The following is a 17,517-nucleotide window of genomic DNA, read 5'->3' on the forward strand; positions in this document are numbered from 1 at the left end:
TTGAGAAGATTAATCGTACCGTATGCCCAACTTGTGTAGTACTCGTGGGATCAAGGCCGTTGGGTTCAAGACTTCTCCAGTGGTTCCTAATTAAGCCGAGGTCTACACCTGGTAGGATGTAAGGACTATGAAGTGTAACCAGACCCAGGTATTTATAATACTTTTGATAACCCCAAATACATTGAACATTACATTTGATGACTTCACAGCATCTCTGAATATTCATTTTATTGGCTTTGTGTGTTACAACAACAGTTCTGGTGCTTCTTACCTTGTAGTTTGGGGTCCATTTTTGGCGACTAGTTCTCGTTTATGTGGACAAACAGAGATAGTGTCCAGATGTTTTCACCAGCTACAAAGAAGAGAAAGTTTCAGTGATCTGAAAGATCAACAGTAAGTGTCAGGTGTTGATGTCAGTCTCTGTAAATCAAAGAGCCTCTCTCTCTAGAGCTCTGCCATTTACATCAATCAGACACAGAGCAAACCATCGCAGAGGAGGCCACACCTGTGGAGGCAGAAAATACATCACATAAATTATGAGAACTTTACCACAATTGTGTACAGATTCTTCTTTTTACCCTTTTTAGGTCCATCACGATACAACTTACACCGTTTATAGGAAGCTGGGAAGTCGTGATGTCATCATTTGAAAACATCTAACTTCCGAAAGTTCACAAACAGCCAACATGACCGACCCCAGAAAATGTCCTATTTCTGCTGTCAGAACACAGAAATGTGTCAAACCACCTCGTCAGCATTCATATAAACCAACACCAAGAGGAAATGGAGCTGTCCTGCTATTTCTGACTTTTTGTGTTGAAATATTACCTCATGCAATAAACCTGGGAAATCCCATTGGGTTCAATTTTGCTGAAAATTATGAGACTGATTTGTGTTATTCAGTCTCTGGAATATATTTTTTGTAAACATTTTACACACAATAGGTTTAAATACAGTGTGACTTCAAAATGTATTTATTTTTAGTCATGTTAGTGGAAAAGCTCAGGGAATAGAAACAAGACTTAACAATGACTCAACAACTATGACTGCCATGATATTTTCTACAGTCATTCACTGTTTCTCCCTTTTAGGGCTACTGTAATAAAACTGAAAGTTGGTGTCCAATACTTCAGTTTATGACCAAATATCCACACTGTATGCTGTTCCCATGAGCCTCAGCTGTACTTTGTGTTTAGTTCACTGATGGGTTGAAGCTTGTTAGTGAGTAAAACTTTTGGGAAAACAAACACAGTAAATGAAGAGTAGGACACAGGTTCCAGTTTAAGAAAGTTGCCACTGTCAGTGAGCGCTCTAATCCTTATTTCACGACTTAATTATTTCTAAATATACGATCAATACAGTGAGATATGAGAGAGAGTACTACTTCGGGTTTCAGTGGTGTCCAGTTGCCAATGTCGTGTCTGTCTGCACACTTCAAAGACTCGGTGTGTTTCTGTTGTCTGGACGGTGCTCTGTTACAGGTTACAGGTCAGTCAGGACAGTGTCTGTTTGTGTGTGTGTGTGTGTGTGTGTGTGTGTGTGTGTGTGTGTGTGTGTGTGTGTGTGTGTGTCTCTGCTTCAGACTTCAGTCTTGATTCTTCTTCCGGGTATTTTGTTTTCACCACGACAGACGATTGTGCGCTGACCAACATCTACAGGTGACAAACACGTCTCTGTGTGTGAACGAACGGAGAGTGAAGGTCAAAGGTTGTTCAGAGAGTTATCCGCCGTCGTGGTCAAATAATTGATCAGCTTGACCCATTAAATTCTGTTTGTTACAGATGCAATTTTCATTAAAGTATGTTTAACACAGCAGGTTGATGCACACTGGCTCCAAGTGAAACATCTTGTTTTGGAACATTTTCATGGTATGATGTGTGAAGCCCATGCAGATTCCCATGTGAAGACTTTGGGGAATCAAAGGAAACCACTTTTTTTTTCTGTAAGAGCGTGATCGAGACTCTCCTATATTTCACTAACCTTCAATATATTAATTAGGAATTGACATTACTCATGCAAATTAAATACATTAAAGTAACCTTTTGCTTTTAAAGCAGTCCTGCCTTTGTTGTTAAAGCTCATGTGGCGTAACAAATTTCCACTCGTCATACTGAGCAACTTAAGTTTCTGAAATATGGTTCCAGTCGGCGTTTTAATAATAATTTTTAAGTGCTCAGTCAGAAGAGGAGACGAGTCAATGCACCAGACCAGACATGTGAGGAGTATAGTACACTATATTTAGGATTTTATAGTGCGCTATAAAGTGAATACGATTCACACCAAACACCAAAATGGCTGATTCACTGTAAAGTGGACAATCTGATCTCTTTATTAATAGTTATATAAACATCTTATTCATGTCAAAAGATCACTAGGACTAAATACTATTTATTGTATCTGAAACTAACTAACTAACTAACCAGTGTTGAAAAAAAAACCCAAAAAAACCCGGATCAATGTTCTCATAATAACATGAGTACATCAGAGCCTCCTGACAGATGGGTCTCCGCGGTCCGACAGGGTGCTGAGGTTTGGCTCGGCTGATTATAATGTCAGCTCCTTCGGCACAAACACATGACCGCACACTTCAAACAGGAAGCTGATTGATCACAAACATCGGGCCATCGATCGTTGTTTATAGACCGTAATGTCATTGCAACTACAGCATGACAGCAGCCCTGTGGACTAATGTATTCCTGCTGGACCGGGGACGAGTGAGACCGCTGCGAGAGACACTCTTACATGTTGTTACAGCCGGGATTCAACATAGAGGAAGAAAACAAGACGATATTTCTATGAATCCTAATGAACAACCCTGTTGGAGGTGATTTTTCTTGCCGTCGGAAAATGTTCAAATATATAACCACAGACAGTCTGATGGTTGCACATGGATGTCTGCTCATGATAAATTGAAAATGTAATGTGAAATATGGGCTCACATCATTACTGAGTGAAACTACATTTCCAGTTTCAGTATTCTCATGGACAAAGCCTTTCCTCACGCAAGGAGCTTTTTAATGAGTACCAATTACACATGTTAATTTAGGCAATGATATATCTGCATTTATGAGGTCACGGCCCACACTGCAGTGTGTGTGTGTGTGTGTGTGTGTGTGTGTGTGTGTGTGTGTGTGTGTGTGTGTGTGTGTGTGTGTGTGTGTGTGTGTGTGTGTGTGTGTGTGTGTGTGTGTGTGTGTGTGCTCTCATTTGTTCAGGTGGACCTCATTGTAGTATGAAGAGTTTCTACTCCAGGGAGCTGGAAAAGGTAATTACAAATTAAAATCACCTAGTTAGGGCAGTAGGTGGGGTGTGTGTGTGTGTGTGTGTGTGTGTGTGTGTGTGTGTGTGTGTGTGTGTGTGTGTGTGTGTGTGTGTGTGTGTGTGTGTGTGTGTGTGTGTGCGTGTGCGTGTTCGTGTCTTGTTATTTTCATTTGTATGCCAGCAGTCATGTGCAAACACATACAGACACAATCTCAGCTGGAAATGAAATACTATGACTCGCTCTGCTCAGAAGCTGCTTCACACACTGCAGTGGTGTGTGTTTGTGTGTTTGTGTGTTTGTGAGTCAAGCACATGTGCAATTTGTTCTCTCATCTCTCTGAGTTTGGCAGAAAAGCTTGATTTTGAGGCGTCAGCTGTCAATCCTCCTTGTTGTATCTGCTTATACAGTCTGCGTTTGCATAAGAGTGTGTGTGTGTGTGTGTGTGTGTGTGTGTGTGTGTGTGTGTGTGTGTGTGTGTGTGTGTGTGTGTGTGTGTGTGTGTGTGTGTTGATCCTGGCCGCCCTCGCCGTGCGTTCGCAGCACAAAGTTAATGAGTGAGTGTGATGTTTCCGATGTTGTTCATCCACATAGCAACAACAACAACAACAACAACAACAACAACAACAACAACAACACGACAGAGAATCTGACACAATGTTTGGAGTCAGAGCCGTTTAGCGCCGCACATGTTTTGACCGGACTAAATGCTGCTGACTTCCCGGCTCTCCTTGGGGTGATGGGCTCTGATTTGTTTATATGAGATGTGACATGAGGAAATGTTTGCTTGGACTCCATTTTGTTTGCCTGGAGAATAATTTAAATCTCTCCCTCGGTTGCTGTCTGCTTCCTCATGCATTAACGCCACACAGAACATGTAAGGTCACACGTTGTCTGCTGCTTTGATGGGAGAACCTGAGGTGACACGCTGCGGCATGTCTGTGCACACCTCTGTGAAAGGTGCTCACTGTTGAGTCCCTGCTCTTAAATTTATTGTGCATCTTTTACTTTTTGTAGTGAGTTTCACCTCCAGAGTTCACTTTTTGGGTTTGCTGTACCTCATACTTCATTCTTGTTAACTTCGACCAGTCGCCCTCACCAGTGGACACTTTTTTTTTTTTTTGGTTTTTAGTGGCAGCGAAAACCACAATTTACTCATCGGGATAAAGACAGGAGGGCGACAATCTGTCAAAAAAACAAAACGCTCTTTGGCCGAGACTGAGATAGAAGTGTTAAAACCCTGACCAAACTTTATGGTTGAAACATTGTAAATTAATAACGTTTGTAGCTTAATATACAATACAATTAATTTGACAACTTTAGAAATAGTAACTATTAGGAAGTTTGAGGACATTGGGACTTTCTGCCCAATAGTAAAGTAACGTAGCTTCTGTTAAGATTTAGGAAGAAACCAAAGGTTTGCAAGAGTACCAACAGTTCTTTCGTGTATTACACGTTAATCTACATCATTTTCAGGGCACGGAAAAAAAGAACGATTTATAGAGTTACAAAACACTGAAAGAATCACAAGGCTTTTAGACGTGTTGCATAGTTTTCACTTTTGTTTTTGCACAGCCACATTTAGGCTTTGAAAAAAAAAACAGTTTTAGACTTTGTTACACACTTGTGACTGGATTGTTTTATATAGTAAAATAAACCCATTGTCCCATATGAGGACATTATTTATTTCAAAAAACGACTTCATGTTCAGATAATGCCTAGTTATTATGTGGTCCAATTGTTCCCAAATAACTCGAAGACATTACAAATGCATACAAAATTAAAGCTCGGGTCTAAGGAGGCTAAGGTGCAGTCACATTCATTTTGAGACAGAGACATGGAAAGAAACGTCTCATTCATAGTTGAGAATATATTGTTTTTGAGTACACGTGTAACTTTAATCCCTCACCTCTCTCACCACAGCAGATTATATTACGCTTTATTCAGGTGTTTACAAAAGTACAAAAACAGTAAGGTCTTTGCACAGGAAAAGCAATATTTTTTCCTTTTTATATTTTGGGTTTTTCTTTGGAATGAAACATCACAGACCTGCAAACACACACACACACACACACACACACACACACACACACACACACACACACACACACACACACACACACACACACACACACACACACACTCCTGATGTTTTGCTTTATGATTTCTGCCAACTGAATCAGGATTAAAAGTTGAGCCATAAATAACAAGAGAGAGAAGTTCCTGTAAAATGTCCAGAACACAAACAAGCCTCTCAGCACTTGTAAAAATGTCCAAAAAGTTTTGTTTTTGGCTGCCATGGTGCAAAGTTGGTGCGGCTTTAACAAAGTAAACTGCAGACAAATTATGAAAGATATCCTTAAAAGTGGTAATAGTGTGTTAGATGTTTATCAAACAAAAATCGTTCAATTACCTTGTTAATAATTCTTTAAATTACATTTACTCCATCTGGCAGTTGAAAGATGGTTATTAGTAGAAATAGTAGTTTTAAACTATACTGGACACAAGAGTCCTCCTTCACTGTCTATTCTCAGTGTTTGGAGGCTTTCCGAGTTTTCCACATCACACTTGTGTGCGTTGGGATCAGGACAGATGAATGTGAACTGTGCACATACGTCAATCTGTGATGTAACATTAAGTGAAAGACACATTTTTGAGTGGATCAGCAGCTTGTCATTTTGAATTGATTATGGAGCCAAAGTGCAGCAGTAATTCAGTCTGTGTTTATTACGTCATTATCAGATTTTAGACATCAATCGGTTCAGAATAACCTTTAAACTTGGGCTCTGTATCGATCACCGACCGGTTTGTATGTCTGTGACTTAATCAGCTGAACCCCCATTGGTTAATAAGTCAATCAGCAGAATGGCTGCACGCAATCCATAAAACAGCAGTGACATTGATTATTTTTGCCGAATACATTTACCCTGGTATTGAAGGTGGTGCATGTAGACTGTATCCTGTTCAGACTGCCATGACCTCGTATTGTATGTTCAGAAACCTCATAAAGAGACCAGTCTTACCAGCTACTGGTGTTTTTCCTCTGATGAATAAAACCAAAGTGAACTATAGGAAAGCATCTAAAATACACAGCATGTGTGCAAAGATGTTTCACTAAGCGAGGGATATTTTCCAAATAATATGTAACAGTTACAAATGGAGCTCAGTGTAAATTCAATCAGGAGGACTATACTTATACCTCATTCCCTTTTAACTCTCTCTTCCTGATTTTCTATCAGCTGACTACAGTCATAAACCAATCATATTTTGCCGTGATCTTAATCAGCCAATCATGGCATACATGTCTAACTTTAAATCTGCTCTCCTTTCTCTGAGTCTAATGTAATCTCAGCCGTAACCTCACTGCACCACAGACCTGTCAATCAAACAGACGCACCCCCCCCCCCAAAATACAGGCCTGTGGTGCCTGTCAATCAAACATACACACCCCAAATATTACTGCATATTTGAAGTACTTGTAATTAAGTAAAGTATTAAAATGTAAATGTACTTTATGCCACCACTGTTGATTAGGTAGAGCATATCATAGATGAAAATCCACTAATGCTTGTGATTCTGTAAGTCAATACTGGTTTATTTTGAAATTTCTACACGGAGAAAGGAGTTGAGCTCACCTCACACGGTCACATCTGTTCTTTGCCAAGTGAAGCCCACTATTCAGTAAGAAACAGATATGGATATTATGGGAGGTTGTTACAATCTGATCACAATACAAACTACTTTCATACGCCATCAAAAGCCAGCCTGAAGCGATTTGAAAGAAAAGCCATTGATTTTCCACGAGTCTTTTTCAACAAAACTGCCTCCAGAAATCTTCTCCAACGTGGAAAACACGGCGCTCCCAAGGCTCCCCGAAAGACAGGAGAAGGTGTCGAATGAAGGACGATGACAAGGAGGGTCAGACGAGTTATTAGAGTCACTTAGGTGAATGATTAGTGACGTTCCTCTGACTGTTTGGCTGCACTCAGTCGGCCAATTAGAAAAGCAAAGACAAAGAGGGCAGCAGAGCCCAGAGGGCCTGAATCAGAGCGCTGGACGACTACCTCCCACAACATCCCCTGACAAACACACAAACACACACACGAATGTCATTAATTCCAGTCAGGCATTGTAAACCTACTTTGTGGTTTCCCCTCCCTAAAACAGAGTAACAACATGTTGTAAAGACAACCAGCAGCGCAAGTCTTTGTTTTTACCAGAATTAGGTGAAGAGTTAAATTAAGAGAATTTTATTGTCATATGCAGAGTATAAAAAAGGCGATTACACCGTACAATGAAATTCTTAATTTGCTGGTCCTTCCTAACCTAAACAAGAAAATATATCAAAAAATTTACAAAATATTTAAAAAAAAAGAACAGAAATATCAGAGAATAAAAATATAAATAGTTAAATAGAATATAAATGTAAGAAATACAATTTTATTTTTACAGTATTGATCAAGAAGCAGCAGAGAGCAGCAATCTGGTGTGTTTGACTGTTGGTCATAAAGTGCACTATGCATTATTGCACGTAACAGTGTATTATTATTTCATTTTGATTTATTTTGTTTCATGATCGGCAAACTTGAAAAAGTCAAAACAAAGATTTGGCCAGATTCTCGTGATTTTAGGAATAGTTTAGAGAACAAAGTAGGAAATAAATGCCAAGTGAACAATGGAGCAGCAAATTCACAGAAGGAAGGACAGAAGACTTGGTGGTAAATAAAGCCTAAATAAGGAGTAATACATGGGTGAGCGCAGCCAATTAAAGACACTGTATGCTATTTGAAGAGAAAAAGAAAGAAGTGCCGAGTCTCGGTTTGGATGATTTCGACACGAGGCAGCGCCAGCAAAGAGTGGAAGAGTATTGTTTCCAATCAGGCTCGGTCCCCTTCGGACCTCCCTGTCAGCGGTGACCTTTACCAAATCAAAGGAGATGCAAATACCCGGCTTCATTTGGGGCCATTACAACTCACACCGAGACTTCCAGAGGTGAATGGGCTCCGTGCAGACGCCCGGTGAGAATAGCTGTCAGTCTTCACTTTGATTAGCAATTTGAAGGGCCTCGGCCCCCCGGCTCTCCTCAACAGATACAAATCAGCCCTGACGCTGCCTCGTCCATTACTGGCATCATTTCTGGACAGAATTGTAATGAATCTCATTTCCCCACAGTCTTTGTGCCTCCCTGTCCCGCTCCTCTCTCCTCTCATACAGCTTCAACACACAAATATTGAAAAATTTTGACTTAAAAATAACAAACACTTAAAAACAGACCTGATTACTGTGCACACTGTAATAGATGAATCTGTGTAATTTAAAGTCATTTTAATGTTAGTCATTTTAAATAATTATCTTGTCTACTGTAAACAGGGTAATAGTCTCCTTTTTTAAAGGTAAAATAATATTCTACGTAACTGGGATGTTTTATGAATTGTACTGCCCCCCAGCCTCGTGTATCCTTGAAAAGGAGGAAGTGAATAATGAGTGTACCAATTGACTTAACAGCTGTCCTAATGATGAGCCCATGAAAACAAAAGCATTTTTCAAACATAAAAGGTGAAATGTGAAGAAAAAAAAAAATCAAGGTTTATGATAATAATATTGATATTAGTAATTAATAATACCAGTGATGAGCAGTAACAAAGAAAACAAGTCCAAAAAAAAAAAATCAAGGTTTATGCTGTTAAATTACATAAATAACTACTACTGACACCTTGAATGGCGGCTCTGCTCCTCCTCTCGATATAAAAAGCCTCAGTGATGTATTATTTATTGGACAAAAAAGCTGGAAAAAGAAGCGTGAGCTGGGAACCAGATTTGAACTCCAGCTGGGACTGTATGTGTTTGTAGTTTTATCTCTGCTCTATATCACAAAGTGAAGAAAAGAGTGTAAAACTGTAACATATAGAAAACAAATAAAGCAAGAGATGGCCTGGTCATGTACAATAAAATGAGTGTAGTGTTGGCGGTGATGATGTCAGCTGGTGAAATTGTTCATAGTGCTGTTTATGTCACGGCAGGACGCCTGCCAAACACCGCGGGGGTAGAGCGCGCTTTCTGAGGGTTAAGATGTGATTCTAGTTTTACAGTTAATTAGGTTCAGGTTTGGAGAATTGACTCCTGAGGTTTAGATTCCTCGTCTGCTTCTTCGCACAGCCGACAGGGAAGAGCAGGCCTCCTCATTTCCCTTTGCTGCAATAAATACATACGATCCACACACTATTTATCAAAGATTATACTCGCAGAAGGATGCATCAGTCCAAGTCAAATTTGTTTAAACCCACCAGGTGGCATTTCTGTAGGAACCCGACTCAATCTGGTCAGCAGCACCCTTTAAGTCTGAAGGTCCTGGAGGGGAAACCATACCGCTGACCTAACTAAGGAAAAGTTCTGATTCATTCTGAGAAGTTTTACACTCCAGCGAAAAGAAGGGGGGTGAGGTGGTGAGGTTAATCATCATAAGTGCTGTCATGCAGGCAAAATCAAGACTAAATAAATACAGATATTAATGTTCGGCATTTAGTTGGTTTACATTAGGGTAAGAGGCTAAGGAATACAATCTCTAAAAAAATCTTCAGAAGGGTAGTAAAAAAAAGAAAAAAGTTTGTGTGTGTGTGTGTGTGTGTGTGTGTGTGTGTGTGTGTGTGTGCGTGTGTGTGTGCGTGTGTGCGTGTGTGTGTGCAAGACAGAGAGATAGGTGTAAGGCTGAGATGAGCTAAGACCAAATAGAGCAGGACACCTACTGTGAAAGCTGAATGTGTAGATCGGTGAGGAGAGGAAGACATAATATGTCTGTTTGTTTTCTCAGCTTACACCAGATCCATAACTAATTTGCTGATGTCCTAAAGCACCAGTTTGCACCCCAGCTCATTTATTCTCTTTATATTTTACTTTTCATAAGTATTTATTGGACTTTCTTGTTATTTCTTATGAAATAGGCACTACCTAAACAGTTTCCCCACAAGGATCTAAATTTTGAAGGTCGGGGAGGAAAAAGTTGAACAACTCAGTGTTACAACATGAGACATAAAATCCGTTGATGAAGTCAAGCCATCGATTTTTCTGATCTGTTGCTGTAAAAGGTCAAGGTGTCAACGCTTCCCATTACATCGGCCAATCACAGAGCTGCTTTTTGTCAATGTTCTTTTTTTTTTTTTTTTTTTTTGGTCCCGACAGCACTGACGTGTTAGTCTGTTGGAGGTTGACACAGTTTTCCGTTGTTTGAGCTGATTTGAACTCAAACAGGTTTTTTACGTACTGCTACTTCAGTGGGGGAAACTTCATGGGAATATCAGGGGTTAATCTTCACTGCACGCCTCATCCAAACCACGCCACACTCCTCCTTTGGAAGATCTTAAATTAAATCGGGTTCTCACAAGAATAGAAGTGGAAGCAACGTGAACACACAGGACTGACTGAATGTGGCTCGTGGGAGGAAGATGAGGAAATCAGTGTATGACAGGAAAATATAGCAGAAGAATGAGGGGTGGCTTAGTGGATGAGTGCAAAGCTTTGATATCTGTGACAGAGCACATTGTGACGAGCAGCGAAACAGTGAAGAAGCAGGAACCTTAAAACCTGCAGAAACTCCAGCAGAGATATGCAGCTTCTGTCTAAAACTCCCAAACAAAACCTGGGCAGAAATATTCTCGCGCTGTGTGTGTTGTGTGTGAGACGGTCGCAGAGCCTCACGTTGTTAATTATGTTTGAATGTTCAGGGGATATCGGGCACCAAAAAACCTCTGGCTCCGTAGACTGCCACTCAAAAAGGGTCAACTTCTCATGAAATACACACTCAATAAATTATAGTGTCATTAGTAAAGTCACTCCTTCGGATCAGTGTTCGGTGGTCAATCTGAAAATACTTCCATAATTAAGTAGATATTATACCTAAAAGAAAGGCATATTTGGGGGCGTGTCTGTTTGATTGACAGGCCTGTGGTGCAGTCAGGTTTCTGATATAGGCGGGCGGTCCTGGTGTCCTCGGGTTCTCCGTCAGATCGAGTCAGATCCATCGCTGTAGCTCCTCCCAAGCTTAGCCCAATATGGTGACTTCTGGCTCTAAGAAAGCAAAATGACGACGGCCAAAATGACAACATCAAAACAGCAGTAGCTTCACAAACCAACGGATGACGTCGGGGTTTCATTGCTAGTTGAAATTTACCCATAAAACCAAAGCTGCAGTAACTCGCTGCACTTAGAAGCAATAAAATTGCTGTAAAATGACACCAATCAACGGTACACTTTAAGTACGCAGATAGTGCACTCAGCGTGAAACCCAACGCTACTCTGTTGACATGAAAGTACGACAGAAGTAAGTGTACCAACATGTAAGAGTGCAGTATGTTTTTGAGCTGGCTGTCCTTCCGTCTGTCCGTCATGTGCAGGAACTCAGACACCCCTTAATTCCTCTCGGGAATTTAATCTGATTAAGTACAAATGTTCACATGCACTCAAGGATGAACTCATTCGATTTTGGGGGTCAGAGGTCACGGTGACCTCACAAATCATGTTTGTGGCCATAACGCAAGAATTCAGGCACCAACCAACCTTTTATATCCAACGGGTCAACAGTCAACTTCACTTTGACATCTTTCTTCATTCCTCGACTTTTACTGTGAGTGTCTCTGAATGACTTGTGCTGATCTCTATGAGACCAGAGTTTAAAGTTAAAGTTGGTGCTTGTGTTTTTTAATAATAAAGAGGATATTCCAATAAACAATGTTACTTCACAGATTGTTCTTTACCCAACGTGGTCGTTCTGTTGAATTCCTCTATTAAACCTGTAATCTAGCTGCTGTCACCTCTGCTTCAGGAGAACAGGACCGGCTTTCTGTTTTGTGCCGTAAAGCAACCCAGCAGATTTTCCTCCAAATCAAACCTGAAGTTTGGTGACGTGAAATGCAGCTTAAATGGCAATAAAAGTTGAACTGAAATGTTCTCCTTTTCTCACTGAGGACCCAAATGACTCCTGATTAACTTAGCGACAGATCAGTGTTAATATTCTAAAGATTTCATTCGCCGTCTCACTGGTTCAGACTCAAACTCTTCCTGACTGAGAGTCAGGCTTCCTATAGACGCTGTACTGTGCCATCTTATCGTGTGCATTTGCAATGCTAAACAGCAGCCAGGTGAGTGGCAGTCACAGTAGTTGATTTTAATAGGGAGCAGCTATTTCGGTAAGTCCTCCAGCAGGCTCCTTCCTCTGGAGTTAATCACACTGAACAACAGCGCTGCAGCTCCTCTCTCCTCTCTGGGGTCTCCACTGGCTCTCCTCTTATTTTATTTTTTCTGGCTTTGTCTGATTTTCATTCTCTCTGCTGCTCCTTGTTTTTATTTATATCTATACCTGTATCCCTCTCCCCTCCCCTCCCCTCCCCTCCCCTCCCCTCCCCTCCCCTCCCCTCCCTCTCGACTCGTTCACATCTCTCACTACCGTCTGCTTTTTCCACTTTTCTCAGGTAATCACTCAGAGTCTATCTGGGCTAGAGGTTGAGTGCCATTATATTGTCTGCATGTTCATAATAATAATAATAATAATAATAATAATAACCATTATAATCTGTTATCATTGCTTGTGATCTAAACTTTTCCTGAGAGACAAAATGCTCTCCAGGTCTGAATGAAGATTTCAGTCAAAAGACTCAAACATTTATTGCTGTAAGAGATTTTCACTCCTGAAAATTTTAATGAATGCGGCAAAATAATTCAAATTAGAGGATAATTTCATTTTGCCAAACACTTCTATCGGTTATATTGTTTTGCAATGTTGCTTCAGTAAAGCCACACAGGAAACAAATATGACAGTCGAACTGTAAACAAGCCGACAAGATCATCTAGATCTGGCTCCATCCAAACCATCTATTTAGAGATAACACCAGAAGTGAGTGCACCGATTATGTTTGTAATAGAACCTCATTACACAAGAATACTACAGCAAGTAGGGTATGATACAAGTTGACACTGTTTTGGATGTTTGTGTAAACATTTGTCACTTCACTTTTGACTTCATTTTAGCAATGATGCTGCAAATATTAGAGGCCTTACAGAAAAAACAAAACTATCCTGATGATCAAACAATAAATAAATAAATAAACTTTCCCCCAAAAACTAAACATTTTACTTTTAGATGATGCAGAATCTGAGTAGAGAAAGTACATGATAAATGAGCACAAATATTAAAGATATCTTTTTAGAATTTTCTTTTGCAAGTACAGTGTTATTAAAAAAAGTATTTAAATCTTTGACACTACAATGAGAAACACAGACAGTACGGAGGGTTAAACATCAACAGAAACTCCAGTTGTCTGAGCTCAGACGTCACAGACTCCTCAGTTTGACTGACAGGAGATTTTATAAATCACCTTACCCACAGCTGTACGAGACATATAAACATCCCTAGAAGATATAATCTCTACTGTACCCTACATCCCACTAATGTCAGCGTATGCATTAATGTGACTGACTCGCGGTACAATCGGTCTGACTAGCTCTCTGTACTCTCGCTCTGATCAGGCGTCTAAACCAACGCTTCCTTCCAATCAGACCGAGAGCTCAGGGCTGTTTGGGCTGAACCGGTCAATTCATTGATGCTTTCGTTGTGATGAACCTACTTTCATATTCTGTCCTCATCATGTCCATTCTGCATTACGCACTCTTCCCATGATCGGACGCAGCTTTGAGATATAAAATATCGACTTCCACAGCTGTTTATTATATTAAACTGAAAAATGGATGAGTAAGAAATACGCCACACTAAGTTGTGAAGTTTTTGTTGTGTGTGTGTGAAGCTTCTTTGTTTCTCACAATCTGATCAAACCTCTGAGATCTCTCGTATGCAAATGAAGATCCATTGACGTAGAATAGATCTGACACAGCGGGCGATTGTGTCGAACTTGACATTCATGCTTCAGTGTTTATAGTAAAACGTTTTTGTTTTTTTTCCTCACGAACTTCCTCTGCAGCTGCACGACTCACCTGAACTACAATACTGCACTGTTTTTTTTTCTTTTTTCTTAAACCAGTAAATTAACATCTGTGGAGTTCAAAACAAAATCCTCCAAACCAGGCCAACACGGGAGCATTACATAACTCTCCCGTCAGTTTAGCTGTCCCAAGGTTATGTTAAAAGACACAGGCCTCGATCACATAATGACTAGTCAACCGTGAGCGCAGGCGTCCCTCCCAGAGCCCGCTCAGATCCCACCCAATTTGTCATGTCGGATGAATCCAGTTGTCTTTTTTGCTTTTCCATTTCATTTCCAATTAATAAAACCAATTTGAATTTAAAAGGTTTGTTTGGAAAAACATCAAACAGACAGTTGTTTTTCCTTCGTCAGAGCTGTTCTTACATCCAATTTCATTGCAATCTTTTGGCCCCGGGGCAACAAGCCAGCACACGGACACACAACATGGAGAAAATGTTGGTGCTCTGACCTTTTTATGTCAATCAAGCAGCATGTAGGATGTTTTTGAAAACTTTTTTCTTGTGCTTGACATCGTTAATTGTTCCAGTTTGACGTTAGTGAAGGAATTCATTTTACAGCCAAAGTCCTCACAAAGGTTGTGTCTGTAGCCGTGTTTCAATGTTTCTTTTGTTAAAACAAATGAGTTTCGTGCAGTTCAATTTGGTGAGTTTCAGTTTAAGTAAGATAAGATAGATTTAGTTAAGTTACTTTCGTAAAGTTAAGATATGTTAACTTTAGTTCAAATAAGTTAAATTTGAAGTTGAGTTACAAGTTCATTTGGATCACTTTTTAGCAAACTTTTTTTTACATATCCAACAGATATTAGCTTTCACTTAAGTTGTGTTTCTGATCACTTGGTAAATCTAGGTCAAAAATTGTCCTTGATTTTTTTTCTGTGTTTTTGTGTTCACCAACTCTTGTCAGTTTTTCTCTGAACATTAAATGCTCCACTATGTTTGCCAGCCAAGTTACTAAATCTGTGTAACTTAGTTTTCACAATGGTAACTGTCTTTGGTTTGGTAGTGAGAACCATGCAGTAGGTTTATCGAGGCTTCTTTGGTGGAAGCAGCTTCCTCCTGTGGCTGAAAAAGGTGCTGATGAGAGCGAGTGAGACTGAACCAAGACAGTAAAGAACATAACACCAAAACAGTGAGCTTTAAGATGCAAAAATACTCCAAAGAGTTAAAGTGGACTGCAGAGCTGGGTGATAATCATCCGTGGGTTTGTCACAGTGAGCGACCCCTTGAAGACGACGGTCATTTATTCCAATTAAAAGGTGTAAAAAATATTGCTGAGTGCAGGAAAAACAGCATTATCTCAAATATTGAACGATCTATCAATCATTCTGCTTTATGTTCCATCTTTATCGAGCTCCATTTTCAATATTTGTCGAGACTTTCTCAAAGACTTGATTTAACTGCAGATTTGAAGCTGTAATTTGTTTGGTTCTATCGTATTGAAGCTGTTAATGTGGACTGCGGTTAGCTAACGAAGGACGAGTCAGCGGGTTTCTGCTTTAAGGTTGCAGCTTCAAAGAAACTGTGTTGTCTGCACTGTTTGCACTCTCTGCTGCTTTGTCGCTCTTTTGTCTTTTTCTCCTGTACTCCCGTTTCTTTCAAACAAACAGGTGTTGAACAAATCCTCCCTGCTATTCCCTCAACACCCTCCCACCGCCCACTTCCTTCCCCTGATCCCCTCTCCCCATGCAAATGTCAGCCTTCACCTCCTCTGCTATCAAAGGCTCCGTCGCCGCAGCAGGATCCACCCTAACCTGGCTGCTCCTCTCACATCTTACAGCTTCACATGAAAAAGGAGACGGAGGCTCGATGAGAAACATTTGCTCTTCCTGGAACCCAGAACAGTTCGGTTGAACAAACACACACACACACACACACACACACACACACACACACACACACACACACACACACACACACACACACACACACACCGACTTACCGATAGGCCGTCTACAGGATCTGACAAACAGAGAAGGAGAAATTGTATTTTGGGAAATGTAGGATCAAGTGGCAACCTACAGTGACATCACTCATCGGTTTCTGAACTGCCGCTGCGAGGCATCGACTTCGAGTTTTGTCCGTCGCCATCTTGCTAGTTCGGAGCAGTTTGGAGCCGGAAGTGACCATATTTGGGCGAGCGGTGGATCCGACTCGATCTGATTGGAAACCCGGCGATACCAACGTCCCGACCACCGAAACCTGGCTGCACCTCAGACACGCCCACAAAAACACGTCTTTCTGAGGCCTATTTTCTAATTAATAACAGGATTATTTTCAGATGGACGGCCGGAAAAATGAATATGAAGGAGTGGCTTCAGCTAACAGCACCCGAAGAGCTTGTGGAAAATTTTTTATTGACTTTGTATTTCATGAGAAAAGTTGAATGGGAGTCTGTGGAGCGGTTTGAGTGGGATTGCAGTTCACGGCACTTCTGCATCAGCCTCACTTTTCAGACCCGGAAATTACGTCCACTTTAAATCCACTTGAAAGTCTGAGCGATTTTAAAGGTTAAACTCTATCAGTGGAGAAAAAAAAAAATCCGGTTTCCTTTGACACCAACTACATGACGAAGAGGATGGATTTATTTCTTCAGAAAAATGCCATTTCTCTTTCATTTCTCCAACATTTACATTTGGATGATAAAAGCTTTTCTGAGCATGTGTGATTAAAAGTGCTGCATGGCTGCAGGCTCCTGTCAGAGGGATGTGGACATCTTTAGCCCTCGCGGTGCCGCAGCCCTTTGGAGCTCTCTGTGGTTAATTACTGGCATGGCCTCGGGACTTTTATCTGCTCTGTGTAGGGCCGAGAGAAAGACACTACTGACGCTGCACTGTGTGGAGGGAATTTGAAAGAGCACACTGAGCTGGTCGCGTGGTTGTGTGCCGTGCATTGGATATTTGCATGTGTTGCGGTGTGTGTGTGTGTGTGTGTGTGTGTGTGTGTGTGTGTGTGTGTGTGTGTGTTGGAGAGCTACTGAGGGCTCACCATGGTCTTAGAGAGACGACGAGGGCCCTCAAAGGAAGACGTGAGCGAGTCAAACTTGAACTTGATTCAGTCCGTGTTGGAGACGAGGAGGAGATGATGAAGAGGTCACTTTACTCTCACTGTTCAAGACAAGAGCTCCCTAATTACCGGTCATTTAAATGACTTCTCCCGTTAATAATGGTCTGTTGAGACTTCTGTGGGTAAAGAAATTGGCCTCTTTTTAATGAGGAATTTCTCTCTGTAGTCCTACGCCTGTTGTTTAATTCCAACTTTGCAATTTATCTGT

The sequence above is a fragment of the Embiotoca jacksoni genome, unplaced genomic scaffold, assembly GCF_022577435.1.
Source record: "Embiotoca jacksoni isolate LCO1_2020_lvr unplaced genomic scaffold, fEmbJac1.0.p SCAF_20, whole genome shotgun sequence".
Classification (NCBI taxonomy): domain Eukaryota; kingdom Metazoa; phylum Chordata; class Actinopteri; family Embiotocidae; genus Embiotoca; species Embiotoca jacksoni.